Source organism: Mauremys reevesii, linkage group 6 (genome assembly GCF_016161935.1).
Source record: "Mauremys reevesii isolate NIE-2019 linkage group 6, ASM1616193v1, whole genome shotgun sequence".
NCBI classification, from domain to species: Eukaryota; Metazoa; Chordata; order Testudines; family Geoemydidae; genus Mauremys; species Mauremys reevesii.
Window position 1 is genome coordinate 52,241,145 of NC_052628.1, and position 25,434 is coordinate 52,266,578.

The 25,434-nt window shown below is 40.7% G+C and overlaps 2 long non-coding RNA genes across 5 annotated transcripts; one reads left to right on the forward strand and one right to left on the reverse strand.

The window, feature by feature from the left end:
* LOC120407398 lies at window positions 1-3,918 on the reverse strand. The gene is made up of 2 exons (XR_005599936.1): window positions 3,499-3,918; window positions 1-2,271 (listed from the first exon to the last, which is right to left on the reverse strand). It is a non-coding gene; the product is annotated as an uncharacterized LOC120407398 (long non-coding RNA).
* LOC120407399 lies at window positions 624-25,434 on the forward strand. 4 transcript variants are annotated; one of them, XR_005599938.1, is made up of 4 exons: window positions 14,646-14,837; window positions 16,926-17,990; window positions 23,261-23,352; window positions 24,008-25,434. It is a non-coding gene; the product is annotated as an uncharacterized LOC120407399 (long non-coding RNA). The 4 variants fall into 4 exon arrangements; XR_005599940.1 differs by lacking the exons at window positions 23,261-23,352; window positions 24,008-25,434 and adding an exon at window positions 624-776 and having other exon boundaries at window positions 14,727-14,837; window positions 16,926-20,956; XR_005599939.1 differs by lacking the exons at window positions 23,261-23,352; window positions 24,008-25,434 and adding an exon at window positions 11,410-11,889 and having other exon boundaries at window positions 14,727-14,837; window positions 16,926-20,956.

The window sequence follows — 25,434 nt, forward strand, 5'->3', positions numbered from 1 at the left end:
TTTTACAGACGGATTTGTTTATTATTTTGATTCACATTATACTAAAAGGACACCCTTGCCACACATCATAGGAACAAAAATTCAATTAAATAGCAATCTATCTCCAGCAGAACTCAGCCTCAACAAAATGCCTTTCCCTCACACACATCTAAGCCCCATTAACCACCTTCCACAACAACCCACACAAATAGACATCATACAGCATGATGTAAAAGACTGCAGTTATTTCAAACCTTGTTCCAGAGCTCCAGGAAATACAGGAGATGCAGTTACTATACCACCTTTTAGAGGATGCAGTGTCCACCACCTTGTGCTCAGGCTGCTGATATTCAGGGGAGGCCATAGCACAGGTCATGCCTGCCCATAATAAGTTACCAGCAACAGTAGCTTTGCACGGTTCTTGCACTTTGAGTGCAAGAAGTGCAGCTGTGCCTTGGCTCTGCATAGGCATGCAAGGAAATAGACTCCTTGCATTCTCTTTCATTTTTCTTCCCCACTCAAATTCCTTTGTACAGCTGCACAGAATCTAATGTGGATGCTAATATATTTTATTGTAAATTATTAATAGCTGAAATGTAAGATCATGACATGGATGTTCTAGAAACCGTTATGTTAAATCAGGGATTCCCACAGCCTTGTAAGCTTCCTGCATTGTTCCCTCATTTTATATTTTTGTCTCATATGTAAGAAAGACAGTATGTTGCCAGTAGGCACAAGAACACAAGAGACTTGGATTCTAATCCCAGCATTGCCAGTGACTTGCTGTATGACTTTGAGTAAGTGATTTCCTCATCACATCCTTCAGGTCACCCCAAATGTAAATGGAGATAATGCTTACTCAGCTTTACAAAGAACTCTGGGATCTAAGAAGGAAAAGCTTATTAAAGTGAACCTGTTAAGAAGTCTGAAATCTCTGAATGTACTCATACTCCAGCTAACATAACCAGATTGACATGTATTCAATTTAGCGCCCCCTCCCACTTCATAAAAAAGGAAGTAGAACTATCAAATAGCTTAATGCCAGGGAAAGATCTGAAAAGAATGTGCTACATTACAGTGAAGTTCCTGGCCAAAACTATAGATTAAGGATCTTTTGTAATTAAGTTGTCTTCATTAACACTTTCATTCAGATTTATCTGAGGCAGTGATTTACTAATGCCCCCATAAGTAACTGGTCAAAAACATACAAAACATCACAGTGGACCAAATATTTCTCATTACCCATTTCAGTAACCCCATTGCATGGCTGGAGGGCTAGTGAGATTGTCACTATCAAGATATATATTGATTTTTAATATATTAATATCATCATTTAAAATCAGTCACTACCATCAGGCTACGTACTAACTCTCCTAAGTAGCCACCCCAGATCCTAGTATTATTCAAAGCGTTCACCCCTTTAGCAGCACAATTCCACTTCCTTTATGTTGTTTGTAATCTTAAGTTTTGGCATCTCATTCTAGAGTAGAATTGTGCAGGGATGATGTTTTTCCATGTGTTTGTATAGTGCACACTCTGCTTGGGGAATATTGGACATTACGGAAAGTACAAATAATTACCATACTACTTGCATGAGAAGCAAGAACAGAATTTGGCCCAGAATGATTACAGGTTTCATTAATACCAGAAGGGGCAGTACTGTTAGGCAAGTCAGTCTCAAAACTCCATATAGGTTTAAGACGTAAAGAACATGCTGCAAACAATTCCTACTAGATATAGTACCTTGAGTAGTACCAGAGAGGCTAGCCATGATGGTGTTTACAGAATCTGGACTTAAATTTAACATCGTTTTTACAAATGTATTAAAAACAGAGATTATTTTTAGTATTGTAACAATATTTTTGCAGTAACTACTCTGGATTTGGCCCTTTATCTGAAAACAGTATATTCCTTAAAATAGGTGAAAATCCCTGCACATGATAAAGATGATGAGTCCATTGTGAATCTTTAACCCTTTCTCTCCTGCATGCGTCCTATTTCTGCTTCTTTGAAATGCTGATTTCATGGAGTGGAGACACATTTTGTCCATGTAAAGGTGTATTAGGCAACACCCAAGTGTTTAATTAGTGTGAAGGTGACCATTGCAGGTGGAAAAGTCCATTTCTGTTGATTGCATCAAAGCTGAACCACAGATTTCATAGACAGGCATTACCTTGAAAAAACTGCCTTGCTCTCTGTGAGTCAGTCCTTCCCTTTCCTCTTCTGTCCCTAAGAATATTTTCTACTGCTCTGAATTGTTGCCCATATAGCGTATTCTCGCACCCTTCCTCCCTGGCCAGTATAAGAAAAAGGAAAAGAAAAGAGGGGGGATTATCAATTAGGCTATTATTTCAATGGAACCAAGATAGTTTTGCCACTGAAACAGTACTAAAGAAAACATTACAACTTAATGGTAAAATTTCAGTCCTGAGGTCTATGGATCACTAATGTGATGGAAGACAACAGCTCTGAAACAGCAGACTCATGATTCTTCTAGTCTGAGGATCTGCAGCTAGAAGTTGTGATTTAAACTTGTGCAAAAATGTGTTATGAAAACTGGTGTTTATAAAAATTAAATTACTTGGAGATATACACACGCACACATACAAATGGCAATGTGTAAGCAAACTAGTCTAACAGTATGAGCTTTTGATAGACAAGAGCTCTTGTGTGATATGGACAACTTGATTACAAAGAAAAGTTCAAAATGTTTTGAAACAATGATACCAACCTTATTTCAGTCCTGCCATCATAGTGCTTTAAAAATTTGATCCCCATTGTACTATAAAACATACCCAATAAAAGCAATGCCAGAAAATGTTCTAAAGATCTATTGAACATATTCAACCTTCCCAATCTGGAAACAGTGCTGAAGTTAGTGGCTTCAAAATTCTATAGTTATAGAACAAGAAAACATGAACCTCCCCTTGGGAATTATTCTCATACCATCAGTCTCCAATAATATTTTTAGAACTAATGATAAAGTCAAAACTGCTTCCAGTCTTTCACACTGAATTTGAAGGTGAAAAGAAAAGTGATTCACTTGTTTCTGAATCATCAAGTTTCTATCTAATGTAATAATTGATTTAACATGAATTTTGAACATAAACTAAACTGCAGAGAAAACCGATCAGTTACCTATTTAATTTCTTTTTGGCTGAAACTATAAGAAATGCATAGACACTTCCAGCTAAGAGGAACTCTGCATGGTTCCTTCAAATGAACTTAAAAGGAATATTCTCTTTAGCCAACCTGTTACAGCTGTTGCCTTTAGACCACACAAATAGTGGTTGGAATCTTGGCTATGTCTATTCCAGTGGCTGGCATTAATATTACTGATGTGATTGTGGGGAATTTAAATTCATAACTTCCATTCACTAGTAGTAATATTACAGTAGTAGCCCCAACTAAGTTCAGAATCCTATTGTGCTCGAGTCTGTCCCCACACTTAAGAGACAGTTCCTACTCAAAGAGCTTCAATCAACATAGATGAGACAGACTATCATAGGGTCCACTCACCACAAGCAACACCTCCTATCCACCATCCTGGGGATTAGTTCTGCCAGCCTGAAGACCTTCCCTCTGGTGTGGTCTTCTTCCATCTTGTCTCACTCTACTGACCCACTCACTTCCAGGTCTGCCGTGCCTCTCTGTGGCTGAGCCCTCCAGCCAGGTAATTACAATCCTCCCCTTCCAGGGAATTCACAGTCTTTCCAGACTTCCTGGCTAGCGCCTCCAACACCCTTTCCACTCTTCTAGGGGTAGCAGAGGAATCCAGGCCTCCCTCTACACTGGGTGCCATCCCAGGGACACTAACAAGCAGTCACAGTCCCTGTAGGTCCTACCTCTTGCTCCTATTTCCCTAGGATTCTTCCTACATATCTGGCTTTCCCCCCCTTCGGGTTTGCCAGCCTCCAACTCCCTCTACTCAGGGACTGACTACAGCCTACTTCTTTAGGCAGCAACAGCCCCTAGGACCTTTATGAAGTCATGTAGCTGGCGATGCCTGTTCCTGCACAGGTGAGCCTGTCCTTAGTTAGCTGCCTCCATCTTGCAGCCTAATTAGCTGATTGGGCCAAATCCAGTGCCTTTGCCATAAAACCAATTACCCTTCCTCACAAATGGAGATTAGTTTCAGTAAACCCATAAAAACTCTGTCCAAAAGAAAGGAGAGCACTTACCTAAACTGGTTGCTATTTGTGAGTTGGTCAGCAATTTACATTTAGTTAGGTTCAAAGAAAAGTCTTGTTGTTGTTAGGTCCTAAAAACTACAACTTATAAACATAAGTTCACTCCGAGCCTAGCAGTTTCTTTTCTGATTATTAAACTCAGGGCCAGATTTTCAAAGCTATTTAGGAGCCTGGAGATACAGATAGGTGCCTAGTGGGATTTCAAAATGCACCACAGCTGGTTAGGTGCCTGTCTTTAGGCTCCTAAACACATTTGTAAATGTGGCCTCTAATGTATTGATTTCTACTGTTTAAGACTCACTGTTACGTTGACCTCACAATCTGCTACACTGTTCTGCTGGCCTTGGGATATAGGGAGGGGGGGAAAGCCTTTCCCAAAATGACTAACAGCAAATTACATGTGTATGGGTATTGGGGGCTGGGAATTCCAGTCCTGATTGCAGAAAGTGAGAAAACTTATTTTCTTGACAATCTGACTAAAGTTTGTTTTCTTTATGGATAACTCCCTTTTATTTCCCTTTTCCTTCCAAATAAATGTCAGCCTTAAGACTTTGCATCAGGTGTTTGTAATGTAAGCTATGCTGTGTACCCAATATATGCTGGGTGTCTCTGAGAAAATGTGCATGAGAGCTGGAGGCACAGTGCATAAATATCACCATTATGTGATAACCATTAGATTCTGTTGCCAGTGAGCAACATACTATCCCTAAGATCAATACCACCCAAAGCATGCCCCGAGACACAAGGAAAGTGCTACTCAGTGAAGTAGGAGTTGATTAGGGAACCTTTATAGTGCTTCCCTAACTACATGTCCATCCTACACTGCAACATTTGATCCACACGGTTCTCTGCAGCACAAGCTGGATGGAAAGAAGCACGAAAGTGTTACTATAAGTTTCAAATCCAGGTCTCCTGCTGGCAAAATGATGTGCTGACATTAGACTCTTGATTGTACCCCACGTCTGGAAAAATGTTTAATAGATCTTTTTGTGGTGCTGTGGGGTTTCATTCAGGCCAGTAAAGGGTTGTGTCACCACTTCCAGTAACCTTAGCTCAGGGGTGGCAAACATGAGCCTGAGAAGGAGCCAGAATTTACCAATGTACATTGCCAAAGAGCCACAGTAATATGTCAGCAACACCCCCCCCCATAAGCTCCCCCCACACCCCTGCTCCCAGCACCTCCTGCCCACTGGCAACCCTGACGGTCAGCACCTCCCTCTCCCTCCCTGAACCTTCTGATCAGCTGTTTCATGGTGTGAAGGAGGCTCTGGGATAGGGAGAGGGAGGAGCGAGGGTACGGCAGGCTCAGGGGAGGGGGCGGGAAGGGGCGAAGAGAAGGCAGGGGCTGTGGCAGAGCTGGGGTTGAGCCATGAGCACCCCCTGGCACACTGACAAGTTGGCGTCTGTAGCTCCAGCCCCAGAGTCAGTGCCTATACGAGGAGCTGGATATTAACTTCTGAAGAGCCACCCCTGCCCTAACTGCTTCTGTGCTATGCTGCTTTGGCTCAGAACCCTGACACCAGCAGTCTGCTCACAGCATGGGTGCCTCACACTTGGCTTCCAGCAGCATGGTTACACCTTGCAGGGAGATACCAACAACCTGAGTCCCCACAAAATCATTCCCCTGCAATATCCAGTCCCTCTCACTGGACTTTCACAGAAGTTAACCAGTTCGCTCCAAAGAGACAGAGCACACACCAGCCTCATAGCTTAGCTGAAGACTCACACTTCAGTTTAATACACAGCATGGAGATATTGTTGTCTATTCCAAAACTAAGTTTATTAAGAGAAAATAGGTTTAAGTATTTTCAAATAAGAGAGAGAGAGATAGGAAAGGTTAAAACAAACAAAACATGCTTTCTAGTGATTAAAACTTAATTCAAGTTACAATCTTTGCCTGAGCAGTTTCCTTACTTACATCAAATTCAGCATTCCTAGTACTCCTGACTGGGAGACCCAACTTTCATAGGCTTGAAGAATGCTGTGCCTGATCATCCCCTCAGCAATGGATGACAAAATGACCTTTTGCCTCTGCTTATGTCTTCCCAAAGTTCATTGACCCTGTTTCAAGAGGCAAGATGACTTCCTGGGGTTGCAGTCTCCATTTCCCTTGGAGATTGTTAAATTGTCATCTTCCCCTACTTGCTTGCCTGATGGCTATGTACTTTGCATTGTCTTTGGTCTCACCTTGTTTAATTTACATTAGAGACAATCAAGGCTGCAAACAACATTCCTTTGTCTAGAGACAGTCTGGGCTTATGCACTGTCTGCCAAATACATTTTAGGAACATATTTCCAGCACACATCTATAATTCTTTATACACCACCCATACTTATATTACACAATAATATTAATGACCAGTGTGATATCAGTTTACATATGACACCTTACATAAAACAATTTAGATACAGATTATGACAGTGTGTCAGGCCTGATGAGATTTATGATATGGCGTGCCCTCTGCCAGATGGTGCTGAGGGGCTGCCTGGGTCACACTTTTAATGTTAATCCCACTCAGAAACTCCAACCACACAAGAAGTAGAAAGAAATCCCACAATGATAATCAGAACTAAAAAGTATCAGAGGGGTAGCCGTGTTAGTCTGGATCTGTAAAAGCAGCAAAGAGTCTTGTGGCACCTTACAGACTAACAGATGTTTTGGAGCATGAGCTTTCGTGGGTGAATACCCACTTCGTCGGATGCATGTAGTGGAAATTTCCAGGGGCAGGTATATATAAGCAAGCAAGAAGCAGGCTAGAGATAACGAGGTTAGTTCAATCAGGGAGGATGAGGCCTTCTTCTAGCAGCTGAGGTGTGAAAACCAAGGGAGGAGAAACTGGTTTTGTAGTTGGCAAGCCATTCACAGTCTTTGTTTAGTCTTTGTTCCTGAGCTGATGGTATCAAATTTGCAGATGAACTGAAGCTCAGCAGTTTCTCTTTGAAGTCTGGATCACCAGATCAGCCACACCATCACCAGTTCATTCACCTGCACGTCCACCAATTTAATATAAGCCATCATATGCCAGCAATGCCCCTCTGCTATGTACATCGGCCAAACTGGACAGTGTCTACGGAAAAGGATAAATGGACACAAATCAGACATTAGGAATGGCAATATACAAACACCTGTAAGAGAACACTTCAACCTCCCTGGCCACACAATAGCAGATCTTAAGGTGGCCATCCTGCAGCAAAATAACTTCAGGACCAGACCACCCCGCCCCCAGTCTGATCCCAAGGGCTTTCTGCATACTTTCCAAGATACACAAACAGGGGAATCCAGTCAGACCACTAATGTCTGGCCATGGCACTCTTTCTGAAGGAACATCAGCATTCATAGGAACCATTTTCAAACCTCTCACCATGCCAAGGGCCAGTTTTCATCAAGACACTACAACATTAAACACCCTCCCCAAGAACACCGTTCTGGCCATTATGGATGTCACCTCCCTATACACCAACATCCCTCACCAGGACAGAATCACTGCCTGCCTCAAATATCTACAAAATAACATCCACTTAATTCTTACATATAATAAACTTCACATTTAACAACAAACACTTTGTCCAAACCACAGGAAGAGCCATGGCTGCTAGAATGGCTTCCCAATATGCCTGTCTCTTCATGGGCCACCTCAAGGAAGAATTTCTGGGAAAACATACCACAAAACCAACATTACACCTGAAATACATCAATGATATTTTCATCCTCTTGACAAATGACCTAAACTCCCTCAGATTTCCACGACAACTTCAACAACCACCAGCCAGCCATCAAACTCTCTCTAGAATACTCACACCAGCGTCAACCTCCTGGACGCCAGCTTCAAAAATGGAACCTTACAAGTGACTGTATACAGAAAACCCATGGATCACCACATTTATCCCCACAGTTCCAGCAATCACCTCAGACATACAAAAAAAATCAATTATCTACAGCAGGCACTCAGATATTTGCTCAGAAGAGCAAGTCCATGATACGCACCTAAACACACTTAAAAACTACCTTCTCTAAATAAGAACACTCCACCAGAGAAGTAGATTGCATCATGGAACAGGCAACCCAAATACCACTGGAGAACCTGCTTCAATACCTGCATGTGGGGGGAAACCTCTGGACACACATCGCTAGTTATCACCTACCACACTGGAACCTATATGGGGTATATTCAAACAGCTACAGTTACAAGGATGCGACCAAATCCTTAACTTTCTCTTCTAGCCTCAAAACAACCCTCCAACCTAACCAAGTTCATCATCAGAAGCAAACTCCCCACAGACCAGGACACACCAAATCAAAGTGGCACAAAATCCTGCCAGAACAAAGATGTAAAACCTCCGGACATATCACCACTGCTATGACAATCAACACCCCCCTCCCCAACACACCTTTCAAAACTAAAAGGTCCTACACAGGACTATCACAACATGTGGTGTACCTCATCCAGTGCATCAAATGCCACAACTATGTGAGTTGTTCACTATGCTCATTATTCACTAAGCTCTCAGATGAATTCAAACAAAAACAAAACTTGTTTTGTGAACACTTTTTACAAAACAATTGTTCCATATCTGACCTATCGGTCCTTGTCCTTGTCCTTAAAGGAAACCTGCACAAGACCCTCAAAAGACTAGCCTGGGACCTCAAATTCATAATTCTGCTAGACACTTAAAACCATGGTTTCAGAGACACTGGTTTTATGGCTCATTACAATGCTTTGTAACACACCCCACTGCCTGTTAACCCTTAATTGCTCACTTCTTAAGTGGTCAGTTACAGCATATGTGAACCCCTTATGCTTAACAATCTGTCCCAGTTGTACTTAGACACTCTGGACTTCCCTGGACCTGAAGAAGAGGTCTGTAAAGCTCAAAAGTTCATACGTTGATAAACTTTCCATGGAGATCTCTCTGATGTAAAGATTTTCACTGAGCTGTTTTTCATTCTACCTCACACCTCAGCATATGTTCATTTTGGCAGAAATATCATTGCAATGGTCTGCAGTTAATGGGCTATTACAATGCTTTAAAGTATCAAGATGGCTATCATTACAATCAGTGGAGAATCAGTGGAGACTCATTCTTGCTGAATGAGGACTGTTACCATTCCTCTCCTGTAATGAATTCCTTGGTGGAGACAATTTTGTTTTCCCTGTGGCACAAGGTCATTTCTCCTCAAAACGGATTGATTGTGGAATGTGTGTGGAGTCTAGGAATTACTAATACTTCTCAAAATTATGGAGATGGTACATCCTACTCATATGGGTCTAGTTTCCTTGTAGAAAAAGTAATTGTCAATTATTCCAAATTGGCAATTTGGTTCCACAGTGACTGTAGATAACTAATCTCTTTAACAACATAAATGAGTTACACTACATTTACTACGGGGAGGGGGAGAGAACAAGAGAGAGAAACTGATACTCAGATTGTACCAAATTGTTTGCTATTATTCTGGGTTAAATAAAAGGATGTACAAATCTACTACAATTATCAGCCTACAAATAGATCCTGATTAGCAGCTGTGCTGCAGGCCATTTTTAGAAATGTGTTTAGTACAACTCTCAACTGTCTGCATTATGAGGGATATAACTGATTTCAGTCAAACTTCCACACAAACTTGGGATCCCCTTACTTTTACTGTTAAAAATTATTTACATCAGAAATAAGGGATGAAAGTGAGGCTATAGAAAGATTTGTTAACACAGAAAATCCACAGCATTTTTAATGTCTTGGTTTTTGTTTTGTGATCCATATTTTGGATTTGTCCCACTTTTGTATGTTAACAGGATAAGAGTTGTGATATCTAGAGACAGTGATCCAAGCATGGTAATCAATGCTGCAGTGTATTTCCCCACATGTAAGCTGGGCTGGGGGCTATCAAATAACTACCCTACCTTCAGAGTGGAGGCTCTCACTGTCCAGAGGTAGCTCAGTTTCACACAGAACAACTATGTTTACTCTCATTGAACCAGTGTGGCCCCAGCTGCTTGTAATGTCCTTACTCAAGTGTCACTATTGGCTTCAATGATCCCCAGATGTTTCTTCTACTTACCTATTAGTGCTGGGGAGAGAGAGGTAAACATAGCAGCCCCTGTAGAGATGTGAATCTGCACAATGACAGAATGCCAAGGGGCCAAGCCTGGATCCACAAAGAGACCTTTAGGAACCTAACTCCCAGTTTAACACACCACTGTGATCCACAAACCCTCCAATCAGCTGCCACCTAACCCTAGAGATGCCTAAAGTCACTAGGCAACTAAAATTTCCTCTGCAAAATGTAGGCACCTAAGTTTCTGTCTCTGGGCATATGCAGTGCTGCCTCATGTGATTCCTGTCTCATGCCTAATACCCAACATGATCCTCAAACCAGGTGAAGATAGGCATGTGCCCACCTATCTCACTTGTGGGGCCTGATCCAGTTGATGTGTTCAGAATACACCTACTGCCAATAAAAGTGTTATACAAGATTGGTCCCAAGACCAATCCCTTAGGAACTCCAGGAGTAACCTCCCTCCAGTATTACCTCTCTCTCAGTATCATCTCTCAGTATTACCTATTGTAGTCTCCCCTTTAACCAGTTCCTTATCCATCTTTCAATTCTCATATTAATCCGCATCTTCTCCAATTTAACAAATAATTTCCCATGTAGAACTGTATCAAATGCCTTAATGAAATCCAGGTAGATTAGATCTACTGTATTTCCTTTGTCTAAAAAAAAAAACAGTTATCTTCTCAAAGCAGGAGACCAGGTTGGTCTGGCACAATCTACTTTTTGTAAAACCATGTTGTATTTTATCCCGATTACCGTTCACCTCTAGCTCCTTAACTACTTTTATGTTTCAAAATCTGTTCCAAGACCTTGCATATAAATGAGGTCAAACCAACAGGCCTGTAGTTTCCTGAATCACATTTTTCCCCTTTCTTAAAAATAGGAACCATATTAGCAATTCTCCAGTCATAGGGTACGACCCCTGATGTTAGTCTGTCTGGTTGAAACTGCTCCACTTTAATTAAATATTAATTGGGGCAGAGACAGTATGAGAATAACTGTATAGTCCAGTGCCTAGAGTACTCACTGGAACCATATGAGATCCCTCTTCAAATCCCTTCTCTATGTGAAATAGAGAGGGAAATTGAATCAGGGGCCTCCCACATTCTGGGTGAATTCCATAATCACTCAGCTAAAGTTTATAAGGGAGGCTGATGCCTCCTTCCCCTCCCCTGACTTCCTTACCTTCAGGACCATTTTGTGTAAAGTTAGGCAGGAACCTAAGCTATTTTTTGCCAAAATGACAGACAGCTAAATCTCCTGACTGTTGATGGGAGAAGCTCTTCTGTCAACATAGCGCTGTCTACATGGGGGATTAGGTCAGGATAACTAAGTCGCTCAGGGGGGTGGATTTTTCATCCCCCCTTATACCAATTTAGGTCTCTTGTGTAGACCTGGCCCCAGTATTGCAATGCCTATGACCCTTTGTGGAGCCAGGCCAAGATGCCAAGAGGCTTGGTGAGATTAAGCATTGGAAAGGGTGTGAGCATTCACTATTTTAATACATATGCAATGTACAATTTTAATAATAAACAAGGAGGAAAAAATGATCCCATGGAGGATGGGGAAGGGGGAAAAGGAGAAATTACTAGTCTGCAGGAATCATGGGTGTGCTTGAAGCAGTTCTAACTGAGACTTTCTACTCTCACAGGAGGTTCACCTTTAACGATGGTAAGACCCGTGGTTCAATGTCTGACTGATGTTTATGTGTAGAAAGAGCTGTCTGGGAAACAAAACTCCACCATCTACTTTGTTTTTCAAGCTAATGCATTTAGGCTCCATAAAACACGCAGGCATTTTTTGGTAATTGTTTCAGCCTGGTTTCCAAATCCACAATTTCTTTCCTCTTCTTCTTTGTAAGAGTTGCTGACAAACAAATAACCTGCCCCCACAGCACAGCTCATGCAGTAACCCACACACTAGACAAGCCAACCTCTCCATTAAGCAAAATGTAATCAGCCTACTCTTGCCAGAATTCACATATATTCCAGCAACAGTCATGTCTGAAGCATTACGACAAAACAAGCAGCTATCCTGGAGAATCACATTTCCAAGACATTCCTTGAACACTATTCAGAAGATTATTAAATGCCACTCTCAAATATCTACCTCCCTCCAGCAGCCTGGTAAATTAGCAAAATCTTTGCATCGCAAGCAAAGCCTTAGAAGGCAACGGGTGAAATCCTGGCCCCAATGAAATCAATGGCAAAACTCCCATTGATTTCAATGAGGCAAGGATTGCACCCCAGCACTATAAACTCTTTAAGACAAGCACTAAAGTTTGTAATGCTATGTTTCTATAGTTAGTGTAAGTGTTTCAATTTGTTTGCAGACTAGCCAGGTATGGAAAGCAAATGTGACCTGAACCACCTCTTTACTCTTGCTCGCAACATCTTATTTACTCAGGTAAAGAATAAAATAATGTTTCTTAACCACACTTCTACTGTAAGTGATCCCATGGATTTCTATGGAACTACATGTAGAGTAAAATATAATCAACACGAGCAAGAATAGCAGATTCTGGCCCTTAGTGTTCTCTGGCTAACTGTGATCTTTGTAGTACAATAGGTATTAATGGCAAAGAAAAGGAAGTCAGATACATAATCTGCCTACATCTTTCCTGCAGTTAAAATATTGATCTTGTGCTTGAACAACTATGGCAATTTAGTCTGGTGGCTGATATCTTTTCCATTAGCTGGTGAACCAGAGACCAGGAAAATTCAGTAATTGCATATTTTTAGATGGAATCCTGACCCTATGAAAGTTAATGGCAAAACTTTCATTGAATTTAAAGAGGCCAGGATTTCATGCCCTGTCTTGTACTCTGTTCTCCCCCCCCACACACACACACACATACACACACTTACTACTAGCTTTACGTTAAAGAACAATGTCTTGCTGTCCTTATTCCTTAATCTGGCAAATGCCCTTTGATCTTAGTAAATTTCCTTTTAGTAAGGCATAGATTCATTCAATAAAATCTTCTCCAGGGTTTGTCCCTAAAATATTCCCAATTAATTGCCAGCAAATCCTCCCAAATGCATGTGACGTTCTACAGCTGTCATAATGGGCTTCCTTTTTCATAGCTCAGACCATTTCACAGATCAAAACATGGGTACATCAAACCTGGTCCCCTACATCTAGAAGTGGCCAATATCTGATGCTTCAGAAGAAAGTACAATAAAAAAAAAACACTAGCCGCACACATTTATATCTTATGTAATATACAACTGTACCAGACTCTCCTTGTACTAAAGCATTAAAGACAAAGTGAAGTAAAACCAATCTCTGATCTCACTATTACTCACCTATTTTAATTATCTCTTATTTCATTTCTGATGACTACAGATTGCTTGATATATTACCTTTTTTCATGTAGACCATTCCTGGAAGGGTGTGCATTAAAACTTATGAGAAGTGCATAATTTATCAAACAGTCATTATCCCAAAGTATTAGTATGTCATTCATTAATGGGCATAACTGGTAAGGAAAACAGTAGATGTTTTAATGTGACTGAATAAGCTAGTTCACAATTTTCCATGCCTAAAGTAATTTGGCTAAATTCAAATTTCCTAAACACATGGTGGTAGGAAACATTCACATAAACTATCTTATTCAACCACTCTTACTATGTATGGTGCGGACTCCAAATTGCATCACCACTCCAGGTACACATTATCCATTTCCACACACAAAACACACGTAAGAAGGGGGCAATTAAGAAAAATGTGTTGTGAACCACATAGCTCCTGAGATATTATCCACTCTTTATGGAGGAGTTAGTAGTTGCACAGAGGTTTAGAGCAGTGGTTCTCAAACTTTTGTACTAGTGACCCCTTTCTGATAGCAAGCCTCTGAGTGCAACCCCCCTAATAAATTAAAAATACCTTAATATAGTTAACACCATTATAAATGCTGGAGGCAAAGCAGGGTTTGGGGTGGAGGCTGACAGCTTGCGACCCCCCCATGTAATAACCTCATGACCCCGAGGGGTCCCAACCTCCAGTTTGAGAACCCCTGGTTTAGATGTATGCCCTTCTGTCCCCTTGGAACTCAAGGTGACCTGGGAATTCACAAACCTAATCAGGCAGATCTGACAGCACTTGCATGGCATACTGGCCTCTTTCTACTGTTCTGCTCCCCCAGGGCAACACATCTCATAAACACAAATGCCATTGGAGACTTGATTGTGGTGTGGGAGAGAAATCAGAGTCCAAGCTGATTTTGTTCTGACCAGCATTAAATTCTGGTGGAGTTTTCTCATAAACTTCACCAGATTGCCTGACATGATGTGGTGTAGAGGGGCAGCTCCCCTTCCCTATGATTCTTGACACATTCCCTCCTCCCACAACCACAAGAAGCCCCACCCACATGGTGTTCATACTGTTGAGGCTTCTACTTGTTTGAGTGAGGAGGTGCAGGGGCATGCTGCCATGTAATCTTCTCTCCCTTTCCACAATTTCCAGCCAGAATTGGTTGATATTTACACTTGTTTTCTCCCTTCCAGGCTAGGAGTATGGTGACATAGTTCTTATTTACTAGTTATACTTTCCACTTTGCCCATCACTGCCAATGTGGCCATCTCTGGAGTAAAATACAACAATGGATATGGATTCAGGTAAGTCATTATGTTATATAAAGTCGCCCCTAGCTGTTTAGTCAGATTTTCCTCAGTAAGCAAGCAATTATAGGCAATATGGTGTGAATCATCACTAAAAATGGGATAGACATAAAGGGCAAGTTTACTGCTATAATTATACTGGTACAACTAAACCTGTATAACTCCCCATGTGCACACCCTTATTCCAGCATAACAGTGGCTTTCTCAGTTTAGTTTAAGCTCCTTCCCAAATGACATAAGCTAAAGCAAATAAATAAATATAAATGACACTGTTATACCAGAATAAGAGTTTCTACATGGGGAGTTAACTAATCAGTTTAAATTCACACCTTAGCTTATTCCTGAATAATGCATGCTTTGTTATTCACAAACTTAAGCAGGGCCTTACTTTAAGCATGTAAATGCATTAAAGTTATTGGGACTACTCATGTTTAAAGTTATGCTTGTAGATGAATGGATCAGAACCATAGGCAGCACACATCCCAATAAGAGCAGATCCAGAATTACATAAAGGCCTGCAGGAACAATTAGCATGACCACACAAGCAGCCTTTTTTAATATGTTCTGAGTACATGGAGAGTTTTTTATGGGGGCAATTAAACTTTTATAGAAATGGCTTGGTGCTTGCAAGTTAGCCCATGGAATTTGGCTTTTGTTATCTTCTTAACTTTTTAATCTTGCCTCCTCCTACAAATATTTTTTTCTGTTGTGCCTGATCTCCATTTCCATTCTTCTGTTTTTATTTGAGCCATTCAAACATCACTCCCAGGAACAGGAAGTCAATTGGAATGTATATTATTGATGTTATGTTAACAAACTCCGGAGTTAGCATGGTTAACCATAAGTAAAAAGGCATAAAAAAACCCAAATGGCCCCATTGTTGAAAATGTAAACCATAAATAACAGCTTTAAAAAATGTGTAAAGCTGAAATGGAGCATCAGTCCAATAAATTACCAAACAGGACCCATTAGCCTTATAAAAATGCAAACCACAATGTGCTTAAATGAAGTTAATAAAACCAGCTGGGAAAATTTTATTAACAAGCTGCTTAAGTGTCCAGCATTTCATTTTTTTTAAGTTGAAATCTCATTTTGCTAAAGAGACAAAGCTGTATAAAAAGTTGAGAAGGACAGTTATTATTTGAGTGCCTTTTTTGTTATCCTTCCTGTTAATTGAATCTCCTCTTCCTAAGGAACATGCTGGAGCTATTGATTCAGTCATGCTTAATTTTGCTGAGAAATCTGAAATGTAAAACTAAGACATAAAAATTCTCCAAGCTGCAAAGTCTAAACTTGGCTTTCAAGTACAATATTAATAATAATATCCTCCCTTGTTGCAGCTTACTAACATTCACTTCCTTCCTCTTCTAGCTGTCATATTTGTACCAATTCTTGTTCTGACAATACATTATCCTTCTACAGATTGAAACCCGTAGCTTAATTAAAATGTTAAAAAAATTGAGCAATAATTTCTTCAGAGATAATCATGAACTACCACCATTTTGTAGCTGGCTAGAAAAGGATCACTGCTGCGGAGATTTCATTTCCAGGTCAATTCAACTCTGAAGTTACATGTTTCACTTACTATTTTCAACCTGATCCTTCCCAGGTCATATGGAATCTCATTTGTTCTAAGGCACCACTACTTGATTTAAATTCCCAGACAAAAAAATGACAGAGTAAAAAAATACAGGTATGTTGTAATATCCCCACAAGCAGCATTATAAATGCAGAAAATTCAGAGCTCAAGGTTAAATTCTAAAGAAATCCACATATGTATGGAAATGAACAATGAAGGCACCCAGATAAGCTTAACTTTGTCCTGTAGTGATACCATGAAATAACCATGACATTTTGATTCGTGCATTTTAGTGTTAGTTTTGCTTAACTGAATTTTAAAGAGACATTATTTAAGCAGGTCATAGATGAAAAACTGCATAAAGGGCAAGCAAGTCTTAGACTGGAAAAAAATCTAGTGTAGATCACATCTGTCCTCAGATGGCTGATTGAGAAAGGACTTGTCCCCCATAGAAGACTGCTGTTGATCTTCATAGACTTCACCAAAGCTTTCATTTGCATTCATAGAGAGACACTATGGAAGATCTTGTGACAATATGGGCTTCCCAGAAACACAGTGTCACCAGTCAGCATGCTGTATGACTGCTCAAAATGCCGTACAAGGACAGAAAGTGGAGAGACATATTGGTTTGATATCACTGAAGTGCAGAAGAGAGACATCGTATCATCCCTTCTTTTCTGCATTGTGATAGATTGAGATGCAAAGAGCAATATCAAAGGGAAATACAGGAGTTAAGTGGCATTGAGGGAAAACTTCAAGATGTTTACTCTGCAGATTATATTGTTCTCTTGGACATAGATGGCAATGCCATGAGGGAGACCACTATTATTGTCAAATGTGAGGCTGCTAAAGTAGGCTTAAGAATCGGCCAAAAGGAAACAAAAGTCATGATTGTCGAAAGAGGAGTCAGCATTGATGGTACATTTGTGATTGATAGTGACTAATATGGCATGGTTAACAAGTTTGTATATCTTGAGAGCACAATCATTGCCGACGGCCAACTCCATAAGAAGGTGAAAGAAAGAACTGGAAAGGCAAATGGAGCTTTTTTCAAGACTGGCAAATATTTGGAAAAATAAGGAGATTCATGCAAGAACCAAGATAAAGTTATACAATGTCATTATGAAACTCACATTGTTATATGCTTCTGAAACTTGGCAAATGCTAGAAGCCCACAAGAGGAAACAATGCATTCCATCAGAGATGCTTGCAGAGACTAGTTGGTGTCTGCTAGCAGGATAAAGTAACTAATGATATGTTACAAAAGACTGGCCAACAAACTGTACAGATAATGATTCAAGAAATGATTCAAGAAAGAAGGCTCAAGTGGTTTGGGCATGTTGTAGGGATGTCAAAAAACTATTCCTGGACAAGCCCTTGACTGGATACCACTTGGTGGAAGATAGAAAAGAGGAAGGCAACAGTTGGCATATATGAAAACCATTGAGAAAGATGTTGATGTCTTGGAAACAGACTACAATGAAGCAAGAAACTTGGTATTAGACAGAGGTGGAAACACTGGGTTGTCTCACAATCTAATATTCTCCCTGCTCATCATTTTCCCCTCAAAGGTCTGACACCAAGTGACATTTTTTTAGAAGTATCTGTTGTGTAATTAATTCCAGCTTGTGAACCACTTGACTAATTTACTTTTAAATTCTCGTAAAATTCGTTCTCTACTCACAGAATAAACTCTGTTTTTTTGAGGGGGTTATGCTCTATTCTTCAAAAACAAAGCGGGGATTCATCCTTTTTGTTAAGTGCAAAACTCAGCCTTAGCTATGGAGCTGCAACTGGTATCTCTAGTAGCCTTGGGAAATGGGAGTCCAACTCCATCCAAATTGGCAAGGTGTATTTCTTATTGACTGGTGTCCTGTTGTGTGAAAGCATCCAAAGAGATGGTATGGTTCCCTGAAATAGTTGTTTTCCTCATTGTTTTGATAGGGTGTTGCCTTGCACCACCAGGCAGATCAGAAGCTTGGTTTTCCTCTCTGTGCTAACCACTGCAGGAACATAGGTTTGCATGGCCTCTTAGGGTATGTCTACATGACATGAAGAAACCCACAGCAGCGACCCTAAGCCCAGGTCTACAGACTCAGGCTCATGCGACAGCGTTAAAAATAGCTATGTAGACATTCAGGCCTACAGATTCAGGCTCACAGGGCTCCTATTAGAGTGCTCAAAATAGTGGTGACGATGTTTGGATCTGGGCTTCAGCTTAGGCTCTGAAGCCCACCCTCCTCCTTAGGAATATCTACACAGCTATTTTTAGTACCATAGCGCGAGTCCCAGTCTGTAGACTTGGGCTCTGAGACACACTGCCAAAAGTTTCTGTTTGCAATGTAAACATGCTTTACAGCTTTAGACGGTATATATCCTTTTGTACTACATCTGCTATTTGAGCACCATCTGGGCAAAACTGTTATCAACTTCTGTACTGTATAATATGATCCAAAAATGGAGGAAAATCAGCTTAATGTCCAGTTCACTTGTATATGCTTTTAGTCTTCTCTTCTGACAAACAAGTATATGCACACTCAGTATAACCAACCCTGGCTGAAAATTAGAGGTCAGATCCTGCAGCAATGAAACTAACATGCAGTACTTAATTTGTAATGAAAGATGTGCCAGGGCTCAAGCAGTTTTTTACATTCATAAGTGATGCAGCAAATCCAGAGGTGCTGGGGCTATGACCTACCAAGCTTAGAGGTGCTGAGGCTCAGCCCTGGCAAGCCCTGGCACAAATTAAGCACTGCCACCATGAGTTCTGGGACTGAGTCCATTCACGTTGGTAATTTTAGTTTTGTTTAATCATGCCTTGTTATCTTGAATGGTAGTGACATTTTAAGTGATCTAATCTCATGTGTTCTATTGATTTGTTATACAAATTTCTTTGTCAGTTTTGAACTTTTAAAAAAGAATACTCAGACAAGAGTTCTGATTGTCCTGACAATTACATTTCCAATAGCAACCCAGTGATCATAAGTAAACAACAATTTACCCCAGCCAGCAGACAATAAAATGTGAAAAAATACCAAAAAAACCTTCTTATCCCCAAATCCAACCTCACCCTTCCCCAAAAGCTGTCACACAAATGGCTTTAGCAGCATGCCTAGACGGTCATCAACTACAGTCTATTTCAAACCAGGATGGGAAGCAAGTTTGAGTCCTGGTGCCCTCACTGAAAATATACCTCCAGGGATGTAATGGGGGGAGTCATTTTGATTACCTTCTCTGACCACCCCTGTGGCAGTGTAATCTGGTGGCCACCACCTGAGCACCCCTTGATGGCAAAAGGTCACTTTGCAGGCCCCTGCATCTGTTAGATCCCTTAAAAGCTCTACATAGTCTCTCTTGTGGCTAGTAGCATCCCCCAGTTAGGGCTGGTTTAATCACAGAAATGATTCAAACAATCCTCAGAGTCCCCAAAATGAAGTCTATAATCACAACACAATAGTTCATATTCAGCTCTGGTTCTTCTTCTGACACACACAGAGCTCTTCCCTCTGTCTCAGACAGCTTTCATTCTACTTCTGGAGCACTGGCCATAGGGCTTCCGCTCTGAGCACCTGCCCCCTTGTTCTGGGGACCCACCACTGGGAATTAGCCTCACTCCTCTATGGTTCCTCTCCCCAGACACAGTCTGCACAATCACTCCTTCTCTTCCTGCCTTCTGACATGCCATTATAGGCATTTATAGATCTGCTCCCTTTAATTGGCTCAACTGGACCCATCTGCTCAGACACAAAGGAACTCAGCCTGGTCTACTCACATGGACCAGTTACCCTGTGACAGGTAGCTTGCCCTACAGAGAGAGGTAGTCCCTTACCCAAACAGATCCCAGGTCATTTAGGGCATTTAACTTGCACCTTAATCTCTACCCAGAGACCAACAGGCAGCCACTGCAAATCCTGGAGCACTGGTGTCATATGCTCCCAACAAGATGCACCTTTCAATAAGTGAGATGATCCATTCTGCACCAGCTTCAGCCTCCAAATGGTTTTAAGGGATAGCTTCATGTTGAGTGCAATGCAATAGTTTAATCTTGAAGTGACAAAGATATGGATAACAATGGCAAGGTCCACATCCTGATGAAAGGCTCAGCTTCCTGACCCTAAAAAAGCTGAAATAGTTAATCTGTTATATGTAGTCTACTGTACATTAACTGTACCTGTGGTCAAAATCACACCCAAGTTCTGAACTCTTGTGAGCAATGACAGATGCACTACCTCACTCAGAGAGACCCTTTAAACATTTGTTACATACATGACAAATGTTTAGCTGGCCTAGACTGTGCCATAATGCAGAAGACTTTGGTTTTGGAGCAAGTGCAGATGTTTTGTTTCTCTGGCCAGCACAGAGAACAGGAGCACTGTGGATGTTGGTTGAATTAGGTCTGAAAACTTTATAGTACTTCAGGCAACTCCATGCTGCTCAACCTCCATTCTTGTCACAGGAAAAGTGTTCCTATCTTTGAAATAAGAATACAGGATGTGAAGGAGTGGGGATAATCAGGAGTGGAGTAGTCAGGGTAAGAATGGGCATGAGAAGAACCTATGAAGACTGAGAGTAACAGTTGGGAAATTTCTGGATAGAAAGCTTATTAGAATTAAACCATATTTCCCCCTGTTCACCAACGGGTAGTAGTAGTGAGCTCCATATCCTCTATATCAAGAGACAGTCTTTTTTATACACAAACACATGTAACTTACAAAGGGGACTACTAATCATGTACAAGGCAAGTGCACACCAAAGGACTAGAGTGCATAGACTGACTAGATTGTGGATGCGTGACTATGAAGATACACATCCTCAGTGTTTTAAGAATTGAATGGACCAGTTTAGACATGCACGAACTAGTCATAAATCACATACGCTTAAGTCAGGAGTCACGTGTAAACTGCCCACTACAGTTTGAGAAATGGCAGCTGGTGCTGCCCCTTCCCATCAAAATACACATGTGCATGCACACACACAGCTTCCTGGACTCCATCTCTTTATATTTTTTTGCAAGTAACTGCAAAATGAGGTGAGGAGGTGACATGCTGAAGTGTATCTGTTCCTAGATGGAAGGGGAGAAGTGGATAGCACAGCAAAATGGAACATAGAGGACCTTTATTCAAAATTCCACTGATATGTGTGCAGCCCAACTCTGTCTGCATGCCCAAACCATGGCTTCATAAGGCTGTGGTCTAATATTCAGACTAGCTTAGGTGCTATGTTGAAGAGTTGCCTCACCACTAGTGTTCCCCCTCCTGGCTGGGTATGGCATAGCAGCTTTTAGTCTCCATCAGCTCCCACTGCTGACTGCCACTTCACTTCTGCCTCTTCTCAAGACTAAGCATTCTGTCCAGGTCACTTTAAAGTCTCTCTCCTTCTAGCATAAACAAAGAGTCCAGTGAACTAAATTTAAATAAACCTAACTCTTCAACTCTTCTGGAGCTCTGCAGGGTTGTACTTCCACTCTTGTGCAGACCCTCTTGGGTCTCCTTCCCTGGAGACTGGACTCTGGATTCAACAGTCCTTTTCACCCTTGTGTCATGGTGTTCCCACACCACCTTAGTGGTTGGTATGGGAACCCAGTCTCCCCGGAATCTAGTTCAGGGACCCTCTAGTGAACAGCAATTGTCTGCTTCCACAGACTCCTTGCTGCCTCCCTTCACTTCTTCCTAGTTTGGCCTTTCTTTAGGCCATCTCCTACACTGTCTCCTTGGGATTACTGTACACGTGACTCTCTCTAGGCTCTCCCTTCAGTCTCTGTCAACTAGAGAGAGACAACAGTGTTCTTCCTCTCTGATCCTGCAGCCCCCTTCTCATCTTGACTTCCTCACTTGATGCTTACCACCCACTTCCTCTCCCAGCTGGGCTTCATCTTCAGTGAGGCCTGGCTCATCCTCCAGATACTGCCAGGTGCCTTAATTGAGCTTGTTAGCACCAGTAAGCCCTTTTAGTACCATCACAGGTTCACACAATTCTTTGTAAATAGAGAGTATCTTGTGCCCACAGAAGGAAACAAGTCTACAAACTCTACTGTACATTTCTACAATTCAAACTTGTTTGAAAATTTAGCCCTAATAAATGCTGCTGAGTAAATATACAATTGCTGTTGCATTATAGATTATGCATTGACCAGATCTCTCTGGATACGTAATATACTAAATGATGGCCCAGACAGTGACCTTAGTTGCACTATTGTAAATCTGAAGAATACCCATTAAAGATAATTAAATTACTATGGATTTTCACCTGTGTAACTCAGATCAGAATCTGACCCCTATTTTTAAAAATATCTATCAGAATTCCCAATATCCTCATCTAAGAACGTTATATTTGCGATAGAAGAGAAACTAGATGTTTTTAATATGTTATGATAACCATTTCTAGATTACGTAAAGAGAATTCCATAGATGTTGTGGAAAACTAATGGCTGTTTTCTAGTGCTGAGCATACTCTGTAAACAATAAGTGCATTTGTCCCACAGCTATATGGGGAGGGTGAGATGTTTTATCATTTTTATGCCTCCACTTGCATAATTCTAGCAACATATTTCATGCCTTACTGTGTATGCTTTTCAGAATTTGATACATGCTTTTGTCTTTCATCCATTTCCTTTCTTGGGAGCCAGGGGGAAATTGATTTTCATGTTCTTAATTGTTAATTCTGTTCTTGAGGTTAAAACAATAAAGGAATAATATTAAAAAAGTAATCATCCTCCCTACCATGTGCTTTGTTAAATGACACTGTTCTCCATTGTTTATTATAGTTGTTAGTTTGTATGGATTTACACGAATGAGAAATGGTAGAATTTAATGAATGCTTTGCTTATCTCTTCTCTATCTAGTGAACCTGCCACTCACATTTGATCAAAATCTGTTGGGTGACAAGCTTGAAGACCACCATCAAGAAAGTTCTTTCACTACTTAACATTAACCAGTTAAGCTTGTCAAAGTGTAAAGTATGCATATATTGTTTTCTGATGCTATCCTTGATTCTGGGACTAAATGTATTAAAGGCACTTGGTACAAGATTAGGGAGCAGGGTTTTATAGCTTATTGTTATGGGCACATGGAATACAACTGGATTCAAGGATTATTCTACTTGAATATTCACTCCTTAAGTGTGAGCAAAATGAAAACCAATGAAATTTACTAACTAGTGTGGGTAAATGTTAAGGACCAAATCTGATTTTTAAAATACTTGTGTGCATATTTTGACCTCCTCTAAAACAAATGATAATGAACACTGCAATAAAAAAAAAGAGAGAGAGAGAGAGAGAGAGAGACTTGCTGGCGTTATTTACACTGACATACACCTCTACCCCAATATAAAGCTGTCCTCTGGAGCCAAAACATCTTACCGCATTATAGGTGAAACTGTTATATCGAACTTGCTTCGATCCCCCAGAGCTCTGGAGCGCTGCTTTACCGCGTTATATCTGAATTCGTGTTATATCGGGTCGCGTTATATCGGGGTAGAGGTATACTCAGACCCAAACTGAATAATGCCAAATTTCAAAGAGATTTAGTATATATGGGCCAGGTAGTACAGTTAATGAATAGCATATTTTATAATTTCTTTCATTTTCCAGGCATTGAGAGAGAGAAATATACCCTCTATGAAGGTTTTCTGAACCATAAGAGACAAAAGTGAGGCTTGAGAATGAATAAGTAAATAAAATCTTTTTGCATCATCAATGGGAACTTCTAGCCAGGAGTTTTGCCACTTACACAGTGGGACCAGAGTGATCTTCCTTCCATGGGCTGACTGAATATATAAAGGCAGCTGAAAAAAAAATTTTTTTATATTATTCCTGAAAAATAAAACAGTCTAGGCCACATTTTCTCACCAGCTCTCTCTAATTCCTTCTGTCTTTCTTCTCAACTTTTACACAGTGGATGGGTGTGCTGGTTCTTCATACAAGGGACTATAAACTACTTAGCTAGGTGATGCAAATCCTATTATTCCACATATTGTACTCCACAGGCTACAATATATGAAAGGATCTAAGACCTTACAGACATCATAACTGAATTTCTGGTATAACAGAAATTTGTTGTGTGTCATTATACTTCAGTGGGTCATCATTTTGTAGATTTCCATATGAATGCATAGCCACTATTCCCTAAAACATATATCAACACCTAAAATAAGACACTTATATTTAAAATAAATCCTTACCAAGCTGAATTGGCTGTCAAGTCTTTTGTATTTGGTTAATTACTGTATCTATCTTTTGGCACATACTGTTGAGTATCATTTTCTGCAATGCCATGCTGGTTGAGGTCAATAGCTCTTGAACATTAGGGATGCGAGAGAACTCAAATGTTACTAATAAAGTCTTCGTTCAACTCCTGATGGACAGTGCTCTACATCCCAAAAACTTTCATCACAATAGGCAACGGGCTCCTTTAAGGTGAGTCAGGGCCCAGGCCGCCTGTGACTGCCTTCTAAAGACTCACCTGGGATAATTAATAGTCCCAGGTAGGTCTTCAGAAGGGAGTAATGGGCAGGCTGGGCCACAGCTCTCCTTAAAGGGGCTAGTTGTCCCATGACAGCAACATAACAGTCTGAGTTTATACAGGTAGGCCAAGGATGGAATGGCACAGAAACCTCCTCCTGCAGGGCTGGGTTTAGAGGCACATTGATAAGGCAGCATGAAGAAGCTTGCACAGCTGCCAGCCAATCTGTAACTCCTCTGCAGATGCAGAGGTTCCATCTCTATGAATGTCAGTCTTGTACTTTTCACAAGCATTAAATGCATAAAAAAACAAAGTTAAAAGGCCATGACCATAGTTTTATCTTCTCAATAAAAATGTAGGTTGGGAGTTTCAAAGGAGCCTTAAGGAAGTTATGCAGCCAACTCCCATAGGCCCCTTTGAAAATCTAAGCTGCAGTAACTTCAGAAGAGCATCATGTTTAGGTGGGAAACAAAAAAAGATATTAGGTGTTTTGTTTTTGTATGTCATATGTACATAAAATAGCAGCTTACGGTTTGTTAAATATTAATGTTGAAGA